At 41.0% G+C, this 23,748-nt stretch overlaps 1 protein-coding gene across 7 annotated transcripts in view; it reads right to left on the bottom strand.

The window, feature by feature from the left end:
- MGAT5 (alpha-1,6-mannosylglycoprotein 6-beta-N-acetylglucosaminyltransferase) overlaps positions 1-23,748 on the bottom strand; it is a 119,447-nt gene that overhangs the window by 86,862 nt on the left and 8,837 nt on the right. Inside the window, exon 1 of one of the 7 annotated variants that reach the window (XM_050711696.1) lies at positions 22,452-22,525. The exons of 3 other annotated variants lie outside the window; for them this stretch is intronic. The gene's annotated coding sequence lies outside the window, so the exon portion shown is untranslated. Of the gene's footprint in view, positions 1-711; positions 1,037-22,451; positions 22,526-23,748 lie in introns of those variants that run through there. 3 more of the 7 variants (XM_050711698.1, XM_050711697.1, XM_050711699.1) reach the window with 3 other exon arrangements.

Raw genomic sequence — 23,748 nt, 5'->3', positions numbered from 1 at the left:
AGGAGATTACAGGGGCAACTACTGATGTATAACTAATAAAGTCCCACACACAAACGGGTCGGTAAATATCAATGAAGGAAACAGTTTGCTCACGGTGTTACTGGTGCTTCCTGATACACTTAAAAGTTGGCAGAGCTTTCACCTTGAGCGAGGAATAGGCAGACCTGCTCATTTCTGAGAAAGCCACAGCCAGTGATTACCTTCTGTAAATAAATTCTCCAACATAAGGGGATACTCCCTCAGTATTAATGTTCCTCAGTACTGCTACCTGTATTGCTGGATCAACTTAAAAAAAATTTCATATGGTCAGATGTCAGTTTACACCATGAGGATCTGGTCCTTAGTGTGTAAATAAGGTCTGCTCCATTACATGTATGTACGTTCACAAGTGTAAGTATTTCTACAGCTCTCCATGGCCACCAGGGCCAAGACACAACATTACCTTCTCACGAGACATCATGGGTCTGCATTAAGGTTACTGCCCAGGTAGCAAGGTGATGCTGGATGCAAACAGTAGGAAATAGAGCTAGAGGCACTGCAAGAACATATTCAAGATTTACATGCAGGATTATGAAAAAATTAGTACAAATTGCATATTAGCATTTACATCTCAGAAACCACAAGGTTTAGTGTCACAGTAATTAATTAAACTGGTGAACATGACCTCCTTCCATGCGGTCAAGTAACAATTTAGAGTTCCTCTAAACTTACGTTTTTCAAAACTGTAAGCAGTGCTTCCAAATGTTCCAAAGCAGCCACTCTCTTCAAAACACTTTATGCACAGACTTATGCAGGCAGAGATGCTCAGAAACGCTGCATATCCACACATCTAACCACAGGTGACAGAAGAGGCACTATTGAACATCCTTTAGAGACTTCAGCAACTGCCAGTAGCTGTTCCCCACGGTTTCTGAGAAGGAACCCCTCTCACCGGTCTGACAACACACAATTTGGTACGTCTGGTGATACTGAGTGCAGACTACTAGTCAAGGGTTCTCACAAGAGTGTCAAGAGTTCTTCTGATACTGTTAAATCTAAATACAGTCAAAAAATAACGTGCTTTTAAACCCAGCCTTGCCCACATTTGCGGTTTAGAAGTACAAAGTGAAATTTTCTACAGGAGTCAGCTGGCTGGGCTGTTTCAGTTACTAGAACACCACCATCCTATGCACGACTCTCACAGTTCATATACATCCATTTTAACAAAATCTGCTTTCTGGTTAGTAAACATATTTCACCACAAGCAGCAAAGCGCTCATATCTCGTACTGGGACTCATCCATACCATTATGTTTTAACAGGTGGCTGCGTAGTGAGTGTCAAGCTAAGAAACACTTATTTGCATAACATCCTTTCTGCACTTTTATATAAGCACAAACCAAGAAGCACATCCTGTCAGAGAAAAGGATCATTTTGGCGCGTATCAGATTGTTCCGATTTCTTTATCAAGTACGATTTACATATCTCACCCTTGCCTCTTCCCCTTTGCATCTGAACTTCAAACTCCAAACCCAACAAAAAAGCAACCCACCAAACACCTGGCTTAGAGATGCAACAAGTTTTGTGGGACCAGCTGAAAGTACAAGGCTTGTTTGTTAGGGCTGCTGCCCACGGACCTTCAGCCACAGCTCTGCTTTGGAACCCAAAGCAGCAAAAGCTGTCTCCTCGTGACATTTCTTCATCAACAAATGGAAACACACAGAGGATTATAAACCAGAGATAGCTTCCATCCGCTTGACCAGGAGAAAATATTCTATCCAAACATGTGTGTGTCATTAGCCGAAGTTGTTTTCCAGCATACAAACTCAATCCTTGCAGCTGGCTTGCAGCGTGCCCGGTACTGACTGCAGCAGCTCCTCGGGATTTATGACCACGACGCAGAGGTCACTGAAGTTAAGAAGGAAGGGCTTGTTGGGCCCTCACACGGGTAGAGTTTCACTTGCAATAAGCTGCCCCAGTCAGTAACAGAGCAACTGACTGTATGTGCACCCAAATAAATATTTTCTGTACCTCGGTGTCAATCTAGGTAATACAGAAAGGCAGAGTGTCCTTTGTTGGCCTCCCTCACTTTGCAGTAGAGCAGAAAATGTGGACCACCAAGCCTGATTGGCTTGGATTTCCCAGTACTAGGAGGAAGACATACACGTTATGCAGAACACAAAAGCCCACAAAAATCCCCTTGCAGCTCCACTCAGGTTCAACAGCTAGGGGACAAATCACACAGAAACCCCCTGAAGCTGGGCACTTCCATGGCAGGGTGCTTCAAGAGCACCACATCCATCCTTCTCCTAGCACGTCCCGTGCTCCTTCGTGATCTCTCCCCCCGTCCACAAGGAGGAAATCCTCCAGCCTTAGACCACCTTCCCCACCGCCCCCTTCCCTTGGCTGTAGGTTGGCACAAAAGGGACAGGGAAGCACAGGAAGTGTTGAAGGCAAACATTGCAAATATCATCGATGGGAAAATTTGGAACTGATGCCCTGAAATTTCCTCCTGCTGATTTCCTCCAAGTACCGGTCTGCACACAGCACCCCTTCAATTATTTCCTATTACTAACTGCACCGTGCTTCCCTTGCATTATGGCCTAGGTCCTTGATGTTTTCAATTAAAACAGAATGAAAACCCAGTTTTTCTGCATGATAATGAAAAAATAACCTAGCAGATAAGCTTTTTCTCCCAATTTAATAGACATTTCAGTCTTTTGAGGAGATGGAGAGAATTATTACTCCAATTTTCTACACTCTCAAAACAAAGACAAAATCCAATATAACACCAGTTTCTTTAAAAAAGAGTCATAATGGTATTTCTCATCATTTAGCTTTTAAGCATTATAATGCACTAGATATAAAACTAAAAGCATCTCATTCTCCACCGAAGGTAGGCTCTCTCTGAGGCAACTATCAACAAGCAAACAGAACCATTTTCATCACTTTGGAAAAAGAAGTTTAGTGGGGGGGAAAAAAGCACGAGGAGTATTTTGACAAACACGCACAACATGAGAAGTAATTTTCACCTAAGTGCACAGAGATCTAAAAAACCACACAAGACTTTTTGTAAAATGTGTTTTGCAAAAGTACAGAAGCAAACCACATTCAAGACTGCACGATAATGAAAAGATAATCTGTCAGATAGCATTTTCCCCACTTTAGTTGGTAATTCAGTCTTTTTAGGGAATAGGGAGAAAAAAAGATGAGTTTGAAGGACAAAGGTAGGAACCAAAACTACCCAAGATCTAACGTTAGCAGTGGGTGAAGGATAAATGCCTAAAAAAAATTCATGAGCATAACTGAAGTGACATTGCAGACACTGCAAGCAAATAAACATCAGGGAGATTTGAAATGCAAACCAGCAAGCCTTAGGAAAGTGTCAGCAAAAACAGTAACAAAAAGCTCTCCACACTGTAGTCAACTCCAAGGAAAGAGTTTTGAGAGAACAAGAACAAATAGTTTTCATAAAAGAGAAAGGGACCACGACATCCCACTTTTTTTCCCCCCAAGAACCTTGACAAGAATTCATTTTTGAAGCGAACATTTGCATAACTACAAAAAGGGTCACCCACTGCATTCCATTTATTTTAAATAAAAATGTATTCCCTAACATTCCTTACTTCTCCTCCTCCACTGAAATCCTTCGATTTCAACATGGCAAGCAAATTCCAGACGATCAGGTTTGGAAAGATAAATGAAGTGCCTGTTGTGCAATTTTTCAAGAGGAGCAAATCAAACGGGACTGCCTAAAACACAACCAATGAACAAAAGGAGCTGACTGAAGCCGCGTGGAGAAGCGGCAACACCAAGGTTTCAGTGGACCGTGTAATCTTATGTACCACTCCCAATGAAAAAAAAAAGAATTAAAAGAAACTAAAGGAATAATAAAGGCCGTAGGAAGACACGGCTGGTTACAAGTTGCGTTGGAACAGATAATCCATTCGCCTGATCTAAACATCCGATGGAAGCAGAAGGGAGAAATCAGCTTGCCTAACAGCATTGTTAAAGATGTGGTACTGAGAAGGTTTGGAGCAAACATACAAGATAAAGGACACAGCACAAAACTCCCTATATGTATACAGAACGGAGAGACAAGTAGAAACAGTTATCTAACCACCACACTGCTCTCCCCTATTACATTTCAAATCTTACAAATTGGCAGCTTCCAGGATGAATAAATACTGAAATGTCACCTAAGAGGGTGGAAATGATTAGGTGAGACAATAACCAGGTTGATCCTACCACCTACCATCTGCTGGTGATAGCGCTATTTGTAGCTGTAAGCATGAAGAACGTGCAAACATTTTTTTAGAAGAAAATTTCTGAAGTCGTGAAAAGTCCCAATTCCTCTGAAACACAAAAACCCCACGAGCTTGACCACATTTTTCATGTCAAGTTGTAATTCATGTCTGTGTATTTCTGTCTGGAAAGCTAAATTTGAGATATGTAAATGGATCAAACTGTACAACAGTGTAGCTTGTAGAGCATAACGAAAGGTGGAAGGGAAAGAAAGGAAAGACGCACAACTGTTATTTCCTAGCCAAGAACTGGCTGGATTTCACCAGAATACACCGGTGAATGCGTCATATTGTACATGCAAGGTTTTTAGCATTAGCCTCACCCCTCCAGACTAGTGTTACCGCATTACAGCAAATCCTCCATATGGATTAGGAGCCTTGGGTTTGTCATCTGACAGCACCAAGGACAAGACAGGTCCTGTCCCCAGCAGCCAAGCCGTGTAAATGCAGAGGGTGCAAGCGGATGGACTGGCAATACAAGGAACGAGCAGGAAGCAGTCATGCCAATGAGACGGGCGGTCTTATTGTGTTTTTTTTCTGTAGACATCACAGCAAAGTAGAGTATGGGGGAGATAAAAATAAATAAATAAGTAGTGTCCACATTCAGCTTGGGAGAAGAACGTGGTTTCAAGAACATGAAATCTGACTTCTTAGTTTAATGGAGGCTTACTGTTCAATACAGGAATTACAAGTAAGAATATATCATTACCCCAAAAATATTCATTTACAGTTTTTATTATTAAATACAAAAGCCATGTTATTCTCCACATTTAATCATTATGACTATTAACAAATGAGAATAAATTCTGAATCTCTGTCAAGGCCAACGTTTTCCATTACTATAAAAGTATGAAAGTGCAAGTAACACACATGCAGAAAAATAAGCATTTTTGTCAGACAGTCATGCCAGGTGACTGTCACTAAAAACGCCAAGAATTTGTTAACAGATTCTACTTTTTTTTCCTGTTACAAAGAATTTTTTGTCTCAAAGAGGTGTAACTACGGAAGTTTGTTGTCTTTTAAAGAAAAAGAAGTTTTCATTTATTAAGAACTTTTAAAGCAGAGAAAGTTCTTTGCCTGAATTTTAATGTATCATGTAGGTTCAATTATCCCACAGAAATCCTTTGTTTTATGCAAAGTATTGTCCTTGAAAGTTTCTGTCTCTACTCTTTAGCCCACACCATCAGGATTTCTTATAATTAACCAATAATTATAAGGCAAGCCCTACAGAACTCCCCTTAATTACGGCTACTGTCAACAGCGGAGCAAAAATCAAGAATGTTAAAGACATCTCAAAGATACAAAGAGGCATCTAAGAGATTTAAGAACACACCCAAAAGCACAATTTCCACTGCACTTAATGAGGCTCCCAAAGGTATCTGCACAACTTTTAGAAACCAGCCTCTAAGGATGTGTCTGAGCACACTTCGCACCTGTAGCTCTCATCAACATCATCTTGGCATTGTGGGCTTTTGGCACCTCGGGAAATGCCTACACATTTAAGTCACTTCTGATTATCTCCATCTGTGCACTTTTATTCTTGTATAAAAGTATCTCATCTCTGTTTATAGTTTAAACCACAAGCCTGGACCTAGGGCTCACACGTGGAGACAGGAATACTAACAGCAATTTATAGAAGGGTAGGAGGGAGGGCTGAATTTTTCACCACCAGCTTTTTCTTTTTATTTTGTTCCAGAATGACTTCTTTTCAGGTTTTTTCAATATTAAAAGAAAAAAAAAGAAAAAAGAATTTATTTAGGATTTGGTATATATTTGCTACTGTTTGAAAGTCAACCTAAATCACAACTGGAAATCAAGAATTCACAAAAATAAGAAACCTTTTCTGGAAATTTGAGAACTGAGAATGAAAAGTTTTCATCTACTTCTCATGATTTGCTTAAATATTGGAAAATTAAGGTGACCTATATTTTACCAATTAGCCCGATAATGAGAAATTATAGTTTACTGCCACGCTGTTTATGTTGTATCAGTTTTATAGCAGATTAAGTATAATTTATGTGACTATAAAATATCTTAAGTTATGAATTTAAATACCTTCATAGCATATTCAATATATACATATGAATGCACATGAATACAAGAATAGCTCTAATACAGACATTCCAGATGAGTGAAAAAGAATAAGAACAAAGGAAATATATAGGTGATGAAGGTCAAAGGAAGACATTTCCTACCCCTTGTGTTTTGAGAGGGTAGTCAAAAGCTGGTTAATTTTGGTATTTGGGAAAAATTTGATCAGTTCAAGGACTGGACAGTCCCAGAAAGAGTACTTATATTTAGTAACTTCTTTCTTGGCATCGTCTCCAGAACATTCATAGTAACAGATGGAATAAAACTGTGGCTCATAGGTAGGCCGGATCCACCTTTTAGGACAGGATTCATTTAACCCAAGGGCAGATGGGGCAGCACATTTCAGAGACGCTGCAGATTTCTGTCACCAGTTAAAGTTTGTGGGGGTCATTCACTCAAACCTGAAGACCTAATTGTGCTATAACTTCAAGAGCTGCAGACTCTAAGTGAGTTCAGTAACACATAGCCAGGACTTCTTTGCCAAAATGCTGGTAAGCTGCCTCTGCTGTAGAAATTGTTGCTGTTTTCACAAAGTTAACATTATCAAGAAACATGGCCTTCCTGAAAACACGACAAGACTGATAGAGATCTTGCAGGGGTTGCACCAGGCACAGACTGCTGTTTCTGTTTTCTTGAAGCTCATTAGCATTGCACAGCTGATGCCACACAATGACAATGACAGCCCCAAGGGATCTGACAAACACAGGTTGCAGTGAAGGTAGGAAGAAAAAGATTCGAGGACAAACTTGAAAAGAAAAAAAAAAAAACATTATGCTTTGTAAACTGAAGCAGATTTTGTGAGTGGTGGAAGCAGGAGAATGTTTCCTGCTCCTGGGAAGTGCTCTGACTGGTTTACCTCTGAGGGCTGGGGCTGCGTGTTCCAGTGAGCCTCAGCGGAGCTGTGCAGAGATTGGCTTTCTTCAGAGACGCCAACAAACAGAGATGGTTTGAGTAGGACAAGGATTGCCTGGCATGCCAGGTGGAGGAGGCTATTTTCACTTCAACATAAATGCGAGAGCTCCCAACTACTCTAAGAGGACAGTGCTACCCACATTGTTTCGACATGGCTCCAGGCTGCGTGCTCAGAGCACTAACTAGCAATGATGTATTGGTAGGCAGTGGCGGGGCACTCCTTGCTGCCATCGGCCCCGACGAGTAGGGCAGTGCAGCCCTACAGGCCAGCACGAGCAGTCAGAGCACACTGGCGCTCTCCTCTGAGCTTCAGCCAACGCGCTGTGAGCACAGCGAGCCAGCCTTACTCTGCTGGGCCGTGACATCAGTAGCGTGGCTTCCTATAACCCTGCTGTACCAAAGTTATCCTCAACTCCTTCCGTGCATTCCACCAAAGGAGAGAAAGCAAAACTAGAAGGCTGCCCAGAAGAGCAAAACCTTATTTTGAAGGCATACAGATTTATTTTGGATTACTTACAAGGAATTATGTATATACAGAGTTGATTCCTATAGCATCCAAAATCAATGTTACTTTTCCAGTATTCCACTTGATCTTGAATAGGGGGAATTATCAATGCTGGGTGTTCAGGGACAGGAGGAAAGAAAAAGGAAACACACAGCTGGTATCAAGTAACAGACTCAGTCCCATACGGTTTGAGGTTGGCCTAAGGAAAAGAACTGCACCATTAAAAAAAATAAATAAATCACAGCACTGGACAACTTAAGGAATAATTTCCATCATTCAGAAATCCAGCTTAATGATGCTTCTCAACTTAAAGTGCGTTTGCTTACAGTACTGAGAAAATAAAGACTACTATAAAAGCCATCTCTACTCATGCATTCTTGTTTCTTTTTTAGTTAAGTAATGAAAATAGAGCGTTTCATTTAGCAAAATAAAAACAATACGTGGCATGATTACACTGACAACACTTGAGATGAAAAGCCCACCACTGAATGCACTTCAGGCTCAGTTTATACAAGATCATTAGCAATGTACTTTCCTGCAGCAGGAGAAGAAAAAGCATGACCCCAAAACAGCAGCCCTTGCTTTCTGTTTGTTTACAGCATTATGCTTGATACGTACAGCATCTTCAACCCCTACTGCCATGCCTGCTTCTCACCTATCATTATATCCTTGCAAAGTGACTGAGCAAGTCTTGAATTTTCTTTTATTGTATTCAAAAGAATAAGAAATTAACTCTCTTAAACTTCTTTAAAGCTCATTCATCCCACTGAACACAGACAGCTGTTCAGTGGCAATTTATGTAAAAGCAAGATCATTTCTTGACAGTGTAGGAGTTGCTGCCCAGTCTTTAAAAGAGCAATTGACATTTCTCCCTTTGCCCCTTCTAAGTACCTAATTGCCTTGGTCTCCTGATACAGCGAGCCACTTAAAAATCATTACATAAATCCCACAGGACACACAGTCATTACACCAAATAAAACAAATCTGTGTTCTGAGTTTAGATTTGTATCACATGTTTTTGTCCACTGCTGTACAGTTTTTATTTGGCTTAGAAAGGGATTAATTTAATTATTTTAGGAGTTAAGGCCATCAAACGGTGCACATAAATACTACAAGGTTTGTAACAGCAGTCAAACATACTGGTATGTACTGAACGTACAAAAAGCACTTAGAGCACTGGATGCTCTTTATGGTATCTTTTAAAATGGGATAGCCCAAGCTACTTCCATCCTCATTTTCCCATCTTTCCAAGTCACCTTAACATCTTGCTGTGTCAATGCCACTTGCCAGCAAAAATTCTAAGCAAAGCAGACCAATTCTCAGCACAATCCCTCCCTTTTAGTATTACCATAACTTGTTGGTTAGCTTTTTAATGACTATGTCACTTCATTGCACTCAGAAGAGTTGTTATGGGGTGGATTCTGTGGCCAGACAACTTGAGGCCCCCTTCAGACTGGAACTGATGTTTGTTCCCGTCACCTGCGAGCCATTCCCACGGTTAGCTGGGAACGTGTGACACTTTCAGTGGCTCTTTCGAGCTTTGGACATACTGTGTCTCCACACCACACCTTGTGCTTTTTCTCTTTAGACTGAACGCTCCTCCACACCACGTGCACAATCAGCCCTTGCCTAGCAGGTAAGATGGGGTTCAACATCTGCACTGAACACAACAAACAAAAAGCAGCCTTAGTTTCATAAATTAATCAAGTTCTGCAAATACCTGATATTATTTACTCTGATATTGTGGAGGCAAATAAAAACCACGAGTGATATACAGAAACTGCAGAGGAAAGAGGAGGTAAAAAGAAGACGGGGAAGTACAAATGGAGGAAGGACAATATTTAAGGTAGTTCTGAAGGAAGCGCAGAAAGCCTCAGTGAGAAGTGTTTCATACACCCAAACATCTGGTTGATGAGTGGTAGCTGAATCAGTTTCTTCCCTGAAAGCACCAAAATAACTCTCGAAAGTTGGTATGGAAGGCAAAAGAAGGAAAGAAAAAAATGATAAGAACTACATTGTGCTGCAGAACTGCAGAATTTGTCTTGACTTGCGTGGGAGACCTCTTGAGAGTTAGCTGCTCTCTTTCACTGTTAACACTCCCCACAGAACTGCAGCCTTCTCTGCTCCGCGGAGACACAGGCTTGGCTATAGCTGTGTGTGCTAGGACTCAGGGATGTCTTGCAAGGCATGGCATCGCCCATATAGATGCGACACCCTCCTACTCCCCCCCCTTTCACTTCAACCCCCATTGCCACTGAAATGAAGGCCTCACCAAGCCACGATGGGAGTTTTCTGTGGCAATGCAAGAGGTTTCAGTACACAAAGTATGTATTGCAAGGGTCCTTGACAGGCAGCAGTTCAGAGCGAGGGGTGGTGGTAGTTGAAAATTAACTAAATCAAGATTGGTCCAATGTTTCCCCTTTCACTAAAAAGGGCAGGACTCATTTATATCAGCAAGTTCAACTGGCAACAAAAGCACCACAGTTCAATTAGAGCCAAATTAAATTATGGCACAGCTATTGCTCATATGACAATAACAGTATTAAACAGGTGTTGAATACGCTTTAATTATCCTTTAACAACTCGAGGCAGTCAAAAAGCAGGACACTGTCAGCAAGAGCCACTGCCATGAAATACAGGCTCAAAAGTAGCTCACAGCAAGAACCTCACCTGTAGGCGATCCTGAAAGCCTTGCTCACTGTCTTAGCTCTAACTGAACAATCCTTCTCCACATAAAAATCACACTACCTCGTCAAAACTGTCGGACTCTCACTTCATTACTTACATGCACAACTCTACATGCGGTAGAGCACACAGATACTCAGTCGGAAGCTGTGGCACTCCATAAAGCCTTCCAGCTGGGCCCACTCTCTGCAAGTAACACCTTCGGTTCTAACTGGGATAGCAGCAATATAGCGAGTTACAATATTTTCAGTACAACCTAGTACTATTCATACACATTCTATTTTCAGTCCAAATTCCCATTTTTCCACTTAACTTTGACTTCCCTTCCCATCAACGCGTACAACTAAAAGGAAACAGAAGAGCTACAAGACAATACAAACCTGGATATAACACTCCAGCATCTGAGATGCCCTTTCTTTTCCTGCTTCTTCTCAATTTTTATGATGTTTAATAAAAAAAAATCACATGGGTGGACTCATCCATAGGATTCCATAGTAAGCACTGTGGACTCAATCTGTAGAAACTAGTGACAAAATGCTTCATATACTAACTTATCAAATTAACAGACATAGCAGATGACAACCCCACCCTAAGACTGGAATTAAAGAGCAAGGTTGCCTCTGCCATAGGCAACAAGCGCAAGAAAGCAACTGCTAACAAGAAGAAAACATCTGGAAGATGTGTTTATATATGGAACACAGCTTCTGACTAAGCAAACAGAACAGGGAATTTGCATTTGTTAGTTTATCTACAGTATGGCTGCTATGCAAACAGCTACAAGGCAACATGAGAAAAATCCAGAAGGAAAGACTCGAAACATCTTCGGTGTGTGTGCAATGCTTTTCCATACCCCCTCTGGAGTATGTACAAAATTAACAGCTTCAATACAAGATTTTCATTCTGTTCAATCATAAAAGAAAAACATCACTTCTTAAACACATGCACGCAGAGAATCCTTATCTAGATGAGAGCGCCACAGCACAAGGCGCTTGGAAATAGGCAATCAATCCTTTGCTTTTTCTGTACTCTTTCCATTTGTCATCATAAAGCAAAATAGGAAGAATTTAAAGACCTGTCAGTTTTCAGATGAGAATCCTACTCCTAAACAGGATTAGCTGGTAGCCTAAAAATATCAGCCAGTAATCTCCCAAAGTCATAAATTCATGTACCCCACCAAGTTTTATACCAGTCACTAAAAGAAATTAGGTCAGAATCCAAATCAGATCACACCGGAGCAGCATCAATCTCCTTATTTCAGAGCTGTCACATTTTAAATCTTTCATAGAGCTTCCACATAAATTATTAAAACCAGATCTTTCTTTGAACAGAGACTAAACTGGAATGTCGCTTTTGGTTAACATTACAGTTCATTAAAAAAAAGCATAAAAAGAAGTTCATCTTCAGTCACTTGAGACATATTCCTCTATATCTACGTGCACATCCCTGTCAAGCAAACAAACAAAGATATCTAGCAGACTGCTTTAGGGTTTCCAGAAAATGATCTGGGCTCAGGTTGCAGTACTTGTGCCACTGCAGTCTGACAATACAAGTCCCTTCCTGGCCAAATTCAGTGCCTCACTAGTTTCTAGCAGATTGACACACCCTACCCACGTCAGTTCCAGTAATACCAGGGATGTTCCCATTTTAATTCTGCACATCTATAATCTCTTCCCACTGATGAACTGCACCCTGGAACATGAGACATATTATGTAGTTCGACTCTAGCACTGGCCTGCTATTCCTGTACAGCCCTGTAATTTATTTACTACATACACAATAAAACAAACATCATCATAACCTCCAATCTTTGAAATCTGTTCATATGAAGCCACGCAAAAATTACTGACAGCTGTCACAAGTAGAGCTCATGATACTGTAGATATCAACATATTTGGCCCCTGAATCTATTAAAATAAATCAATTTGAACTTCTAGCCCCCAGGACTTGTCCTGCTCAGCTGAATTGGAATTTGCCAACATCATCAAAAAGAACAACAAAATCTTCAAGTGTCACCAACAGACACGTTATCTGTTTCTTATCACAACTTGCTATTGAGACCTTTTATCATCTTATCAATCGGTCAAGTGATTGACACAATCTTTTCCTGTACTGCTTCTAGTTTCCTTCTCACAATGTCAACAGCCTTCTGAGATGCAGATTACAGGATCTCACCTACATGTAAAGTATTTGAGCAAATTATTATAATTTGCATCTGGAAATCATCACCTGCACTATTCAAGAAGTGGCCACTTCAGCCTATGCTGTTATGCTCCAGACCTTGACTGCCTGCCATTTACTCGGAGAACACACAGGTTCAGTGAAAGCCTCTCATTGATACCATGTTCCCAGAAGTACAGTGACTTAATTTATAGTTTTTACCATTGCATTTATTGCTTTTAAACTTTGTGCAGGACATTGACTCATATGGCTGACAAAAGAGGTAGGCAGTAGATACGACCAGAAAGAAGTTTCAACTGCAGCTTTTAGCTCTGCAGGCGTGTCTCTTTCCGTGACGAGGAGCAGCAAGCTCTCCAAGTCCTGACATCTTCAACTATAAAATTCACACTTTATCTACCAACTTATCACCACAACCAAACCAGCTGTAGAACTAATGACAGCAAGACACTAACACTCTTATTTTAAGTAATTTTACAGTGACATTTATGAGCAGTAATGAGCTATATGAATCAGTGGCATAAACCTACTGGAGACATAATGAACTAGAGGGCTAAAGAAGTGGTCTGAGTGCTGATTAAACAACTCTATATTTTTGCCACGAAGAATTAGTATCTTATTAAATATCATATTTTTGACTTGTTACAAAACACGTTTCCATGGCTGACTTAGAATAACAATCACAAGTCTACAGACTGGCAGTTCCTTTGGGAAGGGACATTTATTGACTGCAGCTTGAGAAAATACAGAGAATGTCATGAGAAAAGCCAAACAAAGCCTTCACTCCTCACACAGATCCACAAAAAACCCTACCCAATGATTCAACCACTGGCTACAGCCAACATCTTCGCTAGCAGACAAAAGCTCCCTTCACTCACGTGCTCTGAGCCCACCAGAAACTCAAGAGCATTGTCAGCATAACCTGGGAGATGAACAAATGCCCTGGAGACACTGGGTGCAACCCAAAGAGACAGGCCCCCTTCCCCTAGTTGGGTCAATATTGTGCAAACCACATTCAACAGCAGGTTTGTGGTTTTTTTTCTTTTCCTCCATTGGTTCTGCTTGCGTGCAGGGGACGATGTCTACTCATTTCAACAGCACTCCTCAGTAAATCAGAGAAATGGGAATACGTTCTCAGGAGCCCATGCTCACAGGCAGATAGCACCACACTGCTCAACTCCAAGCATGCTGACAAAACAGTTTTGCATATTTCTGTAACAGACAATACAGAAAAATCTACTGAGTTCTCTTCATCCCAAAATCTAGTAGAGCTGCATTTTAAAAAAAAAGCACTGCTGTGAAGACACCCTAATAGCTCCATTAGCTTCATATGCTCCCTCCTGATGGGATGTAATAGATATGCAGAGATAAAGCAAATAGCAAAAGCAGCCAACACAAGCTCAGCTTGAAGGCAAAATACAATAAAGAGCTTCCACAGACCCAACTCACAGCCTATCATGGAAAACAGACGTGAGGACTTCTTGCTGGCAAGCACAGTTTCCCAGGACAAAAACAAACCAACTGCCTTGCTGCCCTAGCTGCGAAGAGGACTCCTGCTTTACCTTCCACTTGCCTTCAAAACCTAAACAAGTTCCATAGAAAGAGTTAAACTTATCTGTTCTCCTCTCCCTACCTCCCCAGGGGCTACAAATTCATCATAAAAGCTTAGGCAGCTATAAAAGCCATCAGCAAGAGAAGGGCAGGAGTACATTAAACAAACCCGGTAATCTAAATGCCAGACTGCAGGCAGCAGTTGGGCACAATATTCCAGCGTTTCCTTCAACACAAGCAAGTTTGCAAGAGCACCACGTTACAATCTCGGCCTACAGAGCAAGTCTCTTTAGGCATGCATATCAAGATTTTCACTCTCTAATGCAAGAAAGAAAACAGCCCAAAGGTCCAGCTGAAATAACTGTTCCAGTAATCATCTAGCCTTTATTCTCGGTTAAACGCTTGACCTGAATTGTTAATGTTTATAAAGATAAAAAAGCATTAGGCCTCCATCACTTGTTCAACTCATTCTGAAACGGGTACCAAGACTGACGTTTCTCTTCAAAGAGGAGAAGATACTCATAAAATATCTTGGCAGTTCAACCCAAATTAACGTTCAACAAAAGGATTTTTTTTTTTTTTTTTTTTTTACAGAGCTCTTTGTTCAGGTTGCAGGACAGCACAGATCCTGCAGGTACTGCTCGTGATTTACCCTTGAAGAAAGGGCTGCCAGTGACACGACCACCGAGTTGGACAACCCTAATGTTTTTTTTGTGGTTATATCATGCTTGTTATGAACCAAAATCTTGTTACTAATGCTAACGTCAGACTTGCCTTGTCTTTTGACACAGAATCCACAGAGCTCTGGCACCACAACGGTGAAGCTTTACCTAGACCTTCACTATTCCAACAGCTCTCTGATCAATAATATTTAAACAAAAATGTTGTGTTTTTATGAACCACAGATGTTCTTTAATAAGAGGTCCAACAAGTCAACTTATAAAGACCAAATAGTCGAGCACATGGCCATACACTGTGAACTTCCAACCTGAAGATAAAGTGGAGCCCCCATAGAAGTGGGGCTGATATACCTCCAAGAAAAATACCATGCAAGTCCCAACTCAGTCTTTCTAATCACAAATAGGCAACTTCCTTAATTCTTGGAAATGGGGAGTCAGAACTCATTTGGGGAGGGGTGAGGAGGGTGTGAAGGAATGAAAAAAACACATAAAAACACATAAATGACTACTTTTCTGCCGAGGGCACAAACATCAGGAGTTCTGAAAGAGGTGAGGTGACTGAACCTTTTTAAAGGAGGATGTTCAAGGCATTTTCAACAAAAATCCATGAAGAATGCAGAAGTCAAAGGGAGCCTTCGCACTGGTAATAAATGCCACATTAAAAATACAGGGCAACTGCAGAGAAAAAGTGCACACATGTAAGGAAGCAGGAAGGGACAGAAAGAAAATAGCTGGCAGGATCTTTAAACTGGGAAGCACATTTCCTTCATCTTCGTCATTCATCTTGAGCAGTTAATAAACTGTAATGTATTTTACATCTCTGTAGTACTGCTCTTTCAGAGCAACTGATAAAAAGTCAAGCCTCAGCAGCAGGGGTATATTCTGAGGGTTGGGACCTTCGGTAGGGGAACTGCAGTTCATTATTACTTCTCAAAGAACTACATATATATGTAACAAACTAACTAGGATTTATCAAATCCTTTAAGTAGATAATCTAATATTAGATATTCATTCCAAAATAGTTGGCAGACAGTTAAAATTAGTGAGTAGTTTTGCTATCCTCAGAATTAGGATCTGGAAAAAAAGAAAGGCTTTTTTGCAACTATAACAAGCAGTAGAGACATTTCTTCTGTGTGTTTCTTCGGAACTCGTCGTAGTCACAATACGATTTCAAATCACCTAGGTTAAAATCTGATTAATTGTAAATAAAGATCACAACTGCTTATATTTGAGCCGGAATAGTACACTGGAAACAAGTATGCACCCACCATCTGGCGCACAGTAATTATAGAAATTAAAAACGCATTTCTGTGGCCTGCCTTTAACAATTTTTACTGATACAGTAATACGTGATCTTCTTAGGGAACATAATCTAAATTCATGCTGTTAAATGATCACAGGACTATCCACTGTATGGCGTAAGCAGTTCATTAATCTGGAATCTTTAAAAAAAAAGCTTGCTTGCTTCCTAGTAATAACAGAAACGGTTTCTGTAGCTTCACGTCATGCCGTTAAATTTAATCCACAGTCAAGGCAAGTTAATTTCACACCTGCTGAGTGATATCCTGATGGATGGCACCACAGCAGGTCATTAATTTTCTTTCCTTTTGATTAATTTCACACCATACACTGGACACAGTCTTTTGAGTTACAGTGTCTGAGAGCAATGTTTAATCCCTGTAAAGGGCTAAAGCGGTTTTTGACTGCGTGCCAAAACACAAAGCACCCAGATGTGACCCACGAAAGGAAGCATCAATAGGCTTGGCACTGAACTCTGACACTGCCCCAGGTGTGGCAGGGCATTCTCAGTCAGAAGTCCTTTTTAAGTGCATTCTTCTCGAGAACAGCCTCAAAACAAAAATGCTGGCTATTCCTTATGTTTGAAGCATTTTTACACAAACATTCTGCAGCATCAGGAGTGAGGCTGCGGTGACATTACCGAAACAACTGAGAAATTTTTTTGCCACAGAACCCCCTTACTGTTTAGTTACTGCCTTTATACCTAGCAAGGTATAAAGGTTTACCAAGACTACCGTGTCTGCTGTTTTCAAATGAACATCAAGTGCACATGGGGCAAAAGAGGAGGAAGAAGGGGCAGCCCTGCTTCACGCCCCTCATCCCACTGCTCCGGATGCTCACTTCCTCACCCTCCTTTGGATGAGAGGTGCCAAATCAACAGATCCCTTGATGAGCTGTTCAGATCACAAAAACAAAAGGAGCCTCTCTCTTACACAAGCTTTCGGCTTGTTGTGCAAACCAAGCTGTCCGACAGATGGGTCAGGTGCTAGTGAAAACAAAAAGGAGAAATTGTATCTTTTCATAATGAAGAGCTGTTCAGCTTGGCCACTCTTCGCCTGTGGGGGAATGATTCCAAGCAGCAGCCTCAAAAGCATCGCGCTCTGTGCTGACCACAAAGAGAGCCGGCCCTCCTGAGCTCAGACCAGTCCCTGCTTTTATCCCTTCCTCTTCCTCTCTCTCCATGCCCATCAGTATCCTACAACACAGCAAATATTCAGGAACCATTACTGCTTGCAACTCATTCAAGATTTCGTATCTTTTGTTCTTACTTCCTAATGCTGCTTCCCAATATAGAATGAGCAACTTTTTAATCTCTTCCTAAACATCAGGAAAAATAATTTAGAAAATAGAAAGCACGCTCACGTGCTTACCAGCAGCCCTTTTTGGCAACAGAAGCTATCACAGTGAAGTTGAAGCAGTGGAGAGAGTGAAGAGGAAAACAGTTACAGGATTTGCTGAATGGAAATCACGAGGACCATGGAATTCAGTATGCCCTGCTTACATTTCTGGATGTGACAGGCTGAGGCCAGGGAGGCGTGACCTCCGCCAGATCCACCCCTGCCAGCAGAAACCCTACTTTCTCTCCAAGCAGGAGTCGTTGCCTCCTCACATCTGCCCAAGGAATTAACCTGAATGAGCATCCCCTAGACATTTCAGTCAAAATAAAGTGGGTAAGAAGTCATTTGCTATTTGAACTACAAAGCTGGTCTGGCTATTTTGATTACACTAGCTCAGAGAGTATGAATTGGCCCTTCAATCGAGATCGCAAGAATACCTTCTGCCACCACTCTGTTGTCCTCTCCGGGTCAGCATACTGCCACCGTGTCTCCCTAGCAAGTTCTTGATCAAAGGCTCTGCATAAAGCTTGAGGAGATGCTCCTGTGATGTGTGTTGTAACAGCTACCTGTTTATTTGCCAACGTGCATTTTCAGCATGAACTAACAATTTCTACTGTCAGCTCCTACAAAGGATAAAATACTGGATGAACTAGGAGCTGGATTAACAGGATTTAGGTGCAGACTGGAAAGTCGGAGTAAATGATCGCAACCAGTAGAACTTCCAAGCTTGGCTTTCAGGACAAAGCTGCCATTGCTGGCAACTGGTTATGCCGATTCTGAGTCAAGAGTATCAAAAGAAAAGCCAGAGTTAGAATACCGTTTACAGCAGTATGAAACTTATTCCTCATCGTTGCTTGGTTCCCACCATGAATGAGAAAGGGAATGTTTCAGTCCTTTCCCCAGTTAGCCAAAACACAGTAAACACAGTATATAAAAAGACTTTAAGGAACAAGTTTTTGATGTCTACATTTTTAGATGTTTAAAGCACACCTAGGTACACATAGACTTTGTTTTGTACCTCTGAGCACTAATGGACTGCTGAAGAAGCCACTCTCTTTCTATCTGAAATCTCTTCTCCAGCTGCTGTCTCCCAGGCTTCCTTCTGCGGAGACGTGCATTGTTCTCCTCAGCCTGGCCTTTAGGCTCTTCGAGCTGGTGCTTCAGCAAGAACGAACACCAACCAAAAATGCACAGCTAGGCCACAGGTCATGGCCCTCAAACCCAGCCAGCTTCCTCACCCTCACGGAAAGGGTGATGCTTTGAAAGAAAAGAAAAGTAACCTTCCTACATAGCATTGAAACTAGAAAACAAAACAGCAACAAAAAGACCAACAACTTGCAAGCAGAGACTTATGCTGTTTTCTTTCCTCGTCACACAAATTGAGGTGAAATTTCCCCAAGTGCCTGGATTAATGCTTACAAAATCCCTTTCATTTTTATAGCACTTTGTAAACTAAAACCAAAGTGCAATAAAGAATGAATTTTAAATTGCTGTGTCTCTATTCATTATGCATGTCACCAAATATCAGGCAGAATCTCTGAAGGTAAAACTCAAACAAATAATAACCACTGAAGCAACGTGATGGAGAACAGCCGACAAGTGATATATTTAGCTTCATCCTATCTCTGTCCCCAGAGGAAAAAGTGTTCCTTCTAGTGTGGGAAGGGGAGGAGGAAAAAAAACACACTTATTTGGCACGTTAAAAAAAAGAGCCTAGAAAATGAAGACATGTTTTCCCCTACACTGATAACCATTTTAAACAGCCTTATACAACTATAAAATAGCATTACATTTGCCTTGACGTGAATTTAAGCTTATGCTTTTCACGCTGAGTGACACCAGAGGGTTATTTTCCTCTCCTGCCCACCGCAGTTATCTTGAACAATTTCAGTTTAAGGAATTCTGCCCCTCTCCACCTTTTCAAATCAATTCAAAGCAACTGAAACAAATCTGGTGAGGTAATTTTGCACTTGGCTGAACCATACGAAGATTGTGTGATCTACGGGCATGTTTTATACCTGTTGCCCTCCTCTTTGATTTCACCAGACCAGGAATTCCACCATGAGAGCTCTTTGGCATGCTCTCAGGCAGGCAAATTGAGCTTTTCTCCCTCCAGTGCTTAGAACACAAGTCAGTTCTTAGAGAACACTTTTCTGTGAACTACAGCATTATTATCAAATGAAACTGCTTTAAAAAAAAAAAAAAACACACACAACTAGCAGAACCTTAAAAAATGCTCTAAAAATCTCTCTGGTTACGACAAGTGGAGCTATCGACAGCAGATGAGCTGCTGTGGATATAATGTAGAAAACATCTTTCCACTGTGGCTGCTTTCTAAACTCCTGGCAACATCTACAGCAGGACATGTTACTTCTACAAACCTGTTCACTGTCCTAAACCAAACTGCTTCCAGAGTCCAAAAGGAAATTCAAGAGGCAGTAATGTTCAACTCTAGAATAGCCACAGTGGGTGGCGGGGGTGGGGAGTGTATTTTGACGTAACAAGAGAAAGCTAGGAGACTTTCCAGGACAAATATGGTGGTAGTAGGCTTGCCTCAAAAGGAACGTTCATTAGCAGCAAGGACAACATTTATTTGCCATGTATCTAATTAAACATTAGGTGGAGAATATGGGAATGAGCTCTTAAAGGCACCCAGTATCAAAGATGCAAACCCACTGGAATTACTTCTACTTGCTGATTTTCTTCTGGACCTCAGGGGCAGGTTCAGCATCCACTCTCTCAGCCTGTTGTAAAATCCAAGTATGACATACCTTCCTAGAACCAAGGTCCTGTCAATGAGCTAAAGGCACAGGGTACGGAATAAATCCGCATCTCTAAGACAAATACCATCTATAAATACACACAAAAACATCCACTTTCAGACAACCCTTTTAAAAATTATTGCAACCTAGCACTTAATGTAAAAGCATACATAAGGCTGCCAAAAAAGATCACCTAGAGCTCTGAGCAGAATTTAAATGGTCTTCAAACAGTCCTGTAGTAGTGGCAGAGGGGAAGAGGCCACTTCGCTGACGCAACCACAGCTGAATGAATTTCTTTACTGGTTAGTCATAGCTAGCGAAGATGATAAGGCAGGGACACAGAGGAACATATTTTCTAATATTATGAAAATATTCATTCCTTTCTACTCGCTGGGGGAATATGCTGCCAAATGCATCTTTAAAGGCTAAGTGGGTACAGGAAGCCTTACTCTTTTAAACCCTGTATAACCAGGCTATATAGATTTACCTTAGTAACTGCCAGGATTTGGCAGAACTTGCAGAAAACTATCTAATACATTTTAGCACATTTTTAACATCCAGAGCAATCCATTTGCTTTGTAAGCTACAAGCACAAGGACCCAAGACAGGCTATCCTACCACCAAGTTGTACCTTAGCCTACTGACTCACACCTGCGTCGCACTGCAGAAGGCAGATAAACCTATAGTCGAGCCACGTGAGTGCAGGGTGTAACAGTACCTCTGATCAGGGGCAGCAAAACGAAACCCCGCAGAAGTCAGTCGCTCATGTTCATTAGGGATGGTCTTAAAGAGAAGAACTGATCATACTAACAGCCTGACAAAAAGACAGGCTATATTTATTATTTATTTTATACTATATTTATTCAGTATCATTTCCCTCCGTGCTTCAGGAGGTTACGATATTCCTTCCTACAGCTTTGTATCAGTCAAGAGCTTCCAGGCTTTATTCCAGCAGCTATTAGGCTGCTGTTCTAACGCTGGGAAAAGATGCACCCCACGATTTGGACCCAACACATGACTTGAGGCTTAAGCGTGAAGAGTGCTTTGGAAGTCATCTCTATAGTCTTGTAGCATTATTTAAATCCCCAATTATTATTTAATACTAAGAAGTGGAACAGTTATTTCGGCATATGGCTTTTGAGTGTTTTTTATTTATTCTTTAAACCTCAGAAAATATCTGATTTTCAAGGTAGTCAAGCAACTAAACTTGTTTTCCCATAGGTAAGGTTTCATTTAACCCCTAACCTCTCCTCCATTAACTGCACTGCTCCTGCTCTCCATATGCAAGTTTGTTTTACCTTAAAGAAGAACTCTACCAGTTTTTTCAACAATTCCTTGACAACAGCTTCACCACCACCAGACTCTCCACCTATCGTTCTGTAAGATTCTTTAGAACTAGAAGTATTTTTCTTCTGCTTAGCTAAAAAATGAAAATAAATAAATACAACACCGCTTCATGGCTATAGGCATCTAGCTGCTATGACACTCAATTCCACATCATGTATCTAAAATCTGCATACAATGAAATGGAGAGAATCACTGCAAAGTGGGTCTCAAAAAAGCCCACTTGCAGAAGTATAACAGAAGCGTAAGCTTTCTGTGGAAAGCTAACAGACTTACACAGAAATTTCAGAAGATAATATTAAAAAAGCTAAGTTCAGAAATTTAGATTCATTTGATGTCTTGCTTGGCTCAGCTTTCCAATGTTCTAACAGGCCGCTGAGGCAACCTGAAGTAGTAAGGTCACATTTTCTCTATAATATGCATAACATCACATTTGTTTCTCCTGCTCAGCCAGCTTTTTTTTTTTTTTTTAAGATACGATGACAGGCTTCGAAGAGATGCTTATATAGACATTTAGAATAGAATCACAGAATCATTAAGGTTGGAAAAGACCTCCAGGATCATCTGGTCCAACCATCACCCTACTACCAATGTCACCCACTAAGACGTGTCCCTAAGCACCACGTCCAACCTCTCCTTGAACACCCCCAGGACAGTGACTCCACCACTTCCCTGGGCAACCCATCCCAATGCCTGACCATGCAATAACAAAGCCCGGGATGTGATTACAACAGCAAAATATAGAAATCAATTCTGGTGCCAGTAACCCCCCAGGGAAAAAAAATCTGCAGATCCTGACAAACTACGGGACACTTAGCGATCACTCACCTCTTCAACATGCTACATTGATTTTCTGTAGATTCAAAGCTTGTGCAACATGGGCAGAGTCTGATCTTCAGTAAAATGACTCATTTCAGACAGTTGCTTGAGGTCAGTTGAAAAAAGCCACATCAGAAAAAAAAGGAAGAGGAACTGCGTGAAAGAGTTATCGATGTGACAAAGAAATAGATAAAAGATCAACTGGCCTTCTGAAGACATGCAAGCCATCTTTGAAATCAGCTGGCTTGAGAATTAGTTGGTAGGCAATCTAATAGAAACGTTCGTCTCATATCTATTATCAGCTGACTATAACAAAGATTCAGCGTAGCTACAACCATACCTCTCAGACTTCATGAATTTCTACTTAATTTTACAGATGAAGAATCCATCCAGGTTTGTTGATCGGATGGGGAAGGACGAGATCTGTTTTAGCCCAGTTCAGTAAATATTTTTTAAAATATTTAATAAGGAAACAGGTTACACAGACATGATAAAGAACTGGAAGATGGGAAGGAACGTGCAAAGTAAAGCTTAAACGTTGAGTGTATGAAAGTATGTCAAGTCATAGGGTGAAACCTCAGCCTTGAAGATATGATGTTTGGGGAAAAGAGGCAAAAGGCATCAGAAGTCTGTACTGAAAAAGAGATTTTGCCTCTTTCAGAGCACTGCAGAGGACACTCAAACACTTCTCACACACAACAGAAATCCAGCTTAACAAAAAAAAAACACACAACCAAGCAAAAAGACAACAAAAAACAACATGCACGATTGTTTTGACTTAACATTGAGAAATAGCTGAATTTTGACACATGTGCTGAATAAGAAGTTATATTCACTAAGATCTTCACACTCTAGCTGAAGGCTGCTGCCAGTGGAGAAGCAGCCAGGCTGAGCAGACAGAAATACATATGTTGCCCGCATTTCTTCTGAATGCCAAATGAAAAGAGAGCACAACACCATTAGCCCCTCAGTCTCTTTAAGGTGTGGAACACACACAAGAGGCAGTGCTAATAGCAACAGATCAGTAGCAGTGACAAAGAAAACATGCTTCAAATTACACAAAACAGGGAAGGAAGGAGAAAGACACAAGCCCAGATGAAAAGGAAGGTATGACCAAAACCCTGAAACCTCTTACACAATGTTCTGAAGAATTTCTAACACTTCTCCCTGTTTATTTTTTTCCTAAATCAGTTTTACAGCTCAAACACTGGTGTACTGTCTAAAAATTTCTTAAATATCAAATAAGGAAATGAAAACCTTAACACAATAACAGCTGGACAACCATCAACAGTACAGTCAGCCACAC

This window comes from Cygnus atratus, chromosome 6, assembly GCF_013377495.2.
Source record: "Cygnus atratus isolate AKBS03 ecotype Queensland, Australia chromosome 6, CAtr_DNAZoo_HiC_assembly, whole genome shotgun sequence".
Classification (NCBI taxonomy): domain Eukaryota; kingdom Metazoa; phylum Chordata; class Aves; order Anseriformes; family Anatidae; genus Cygnus; species Cygnus atratus.
This window is presented reverse-complemented; position numbering and strand designations above follow the sequence as displayed.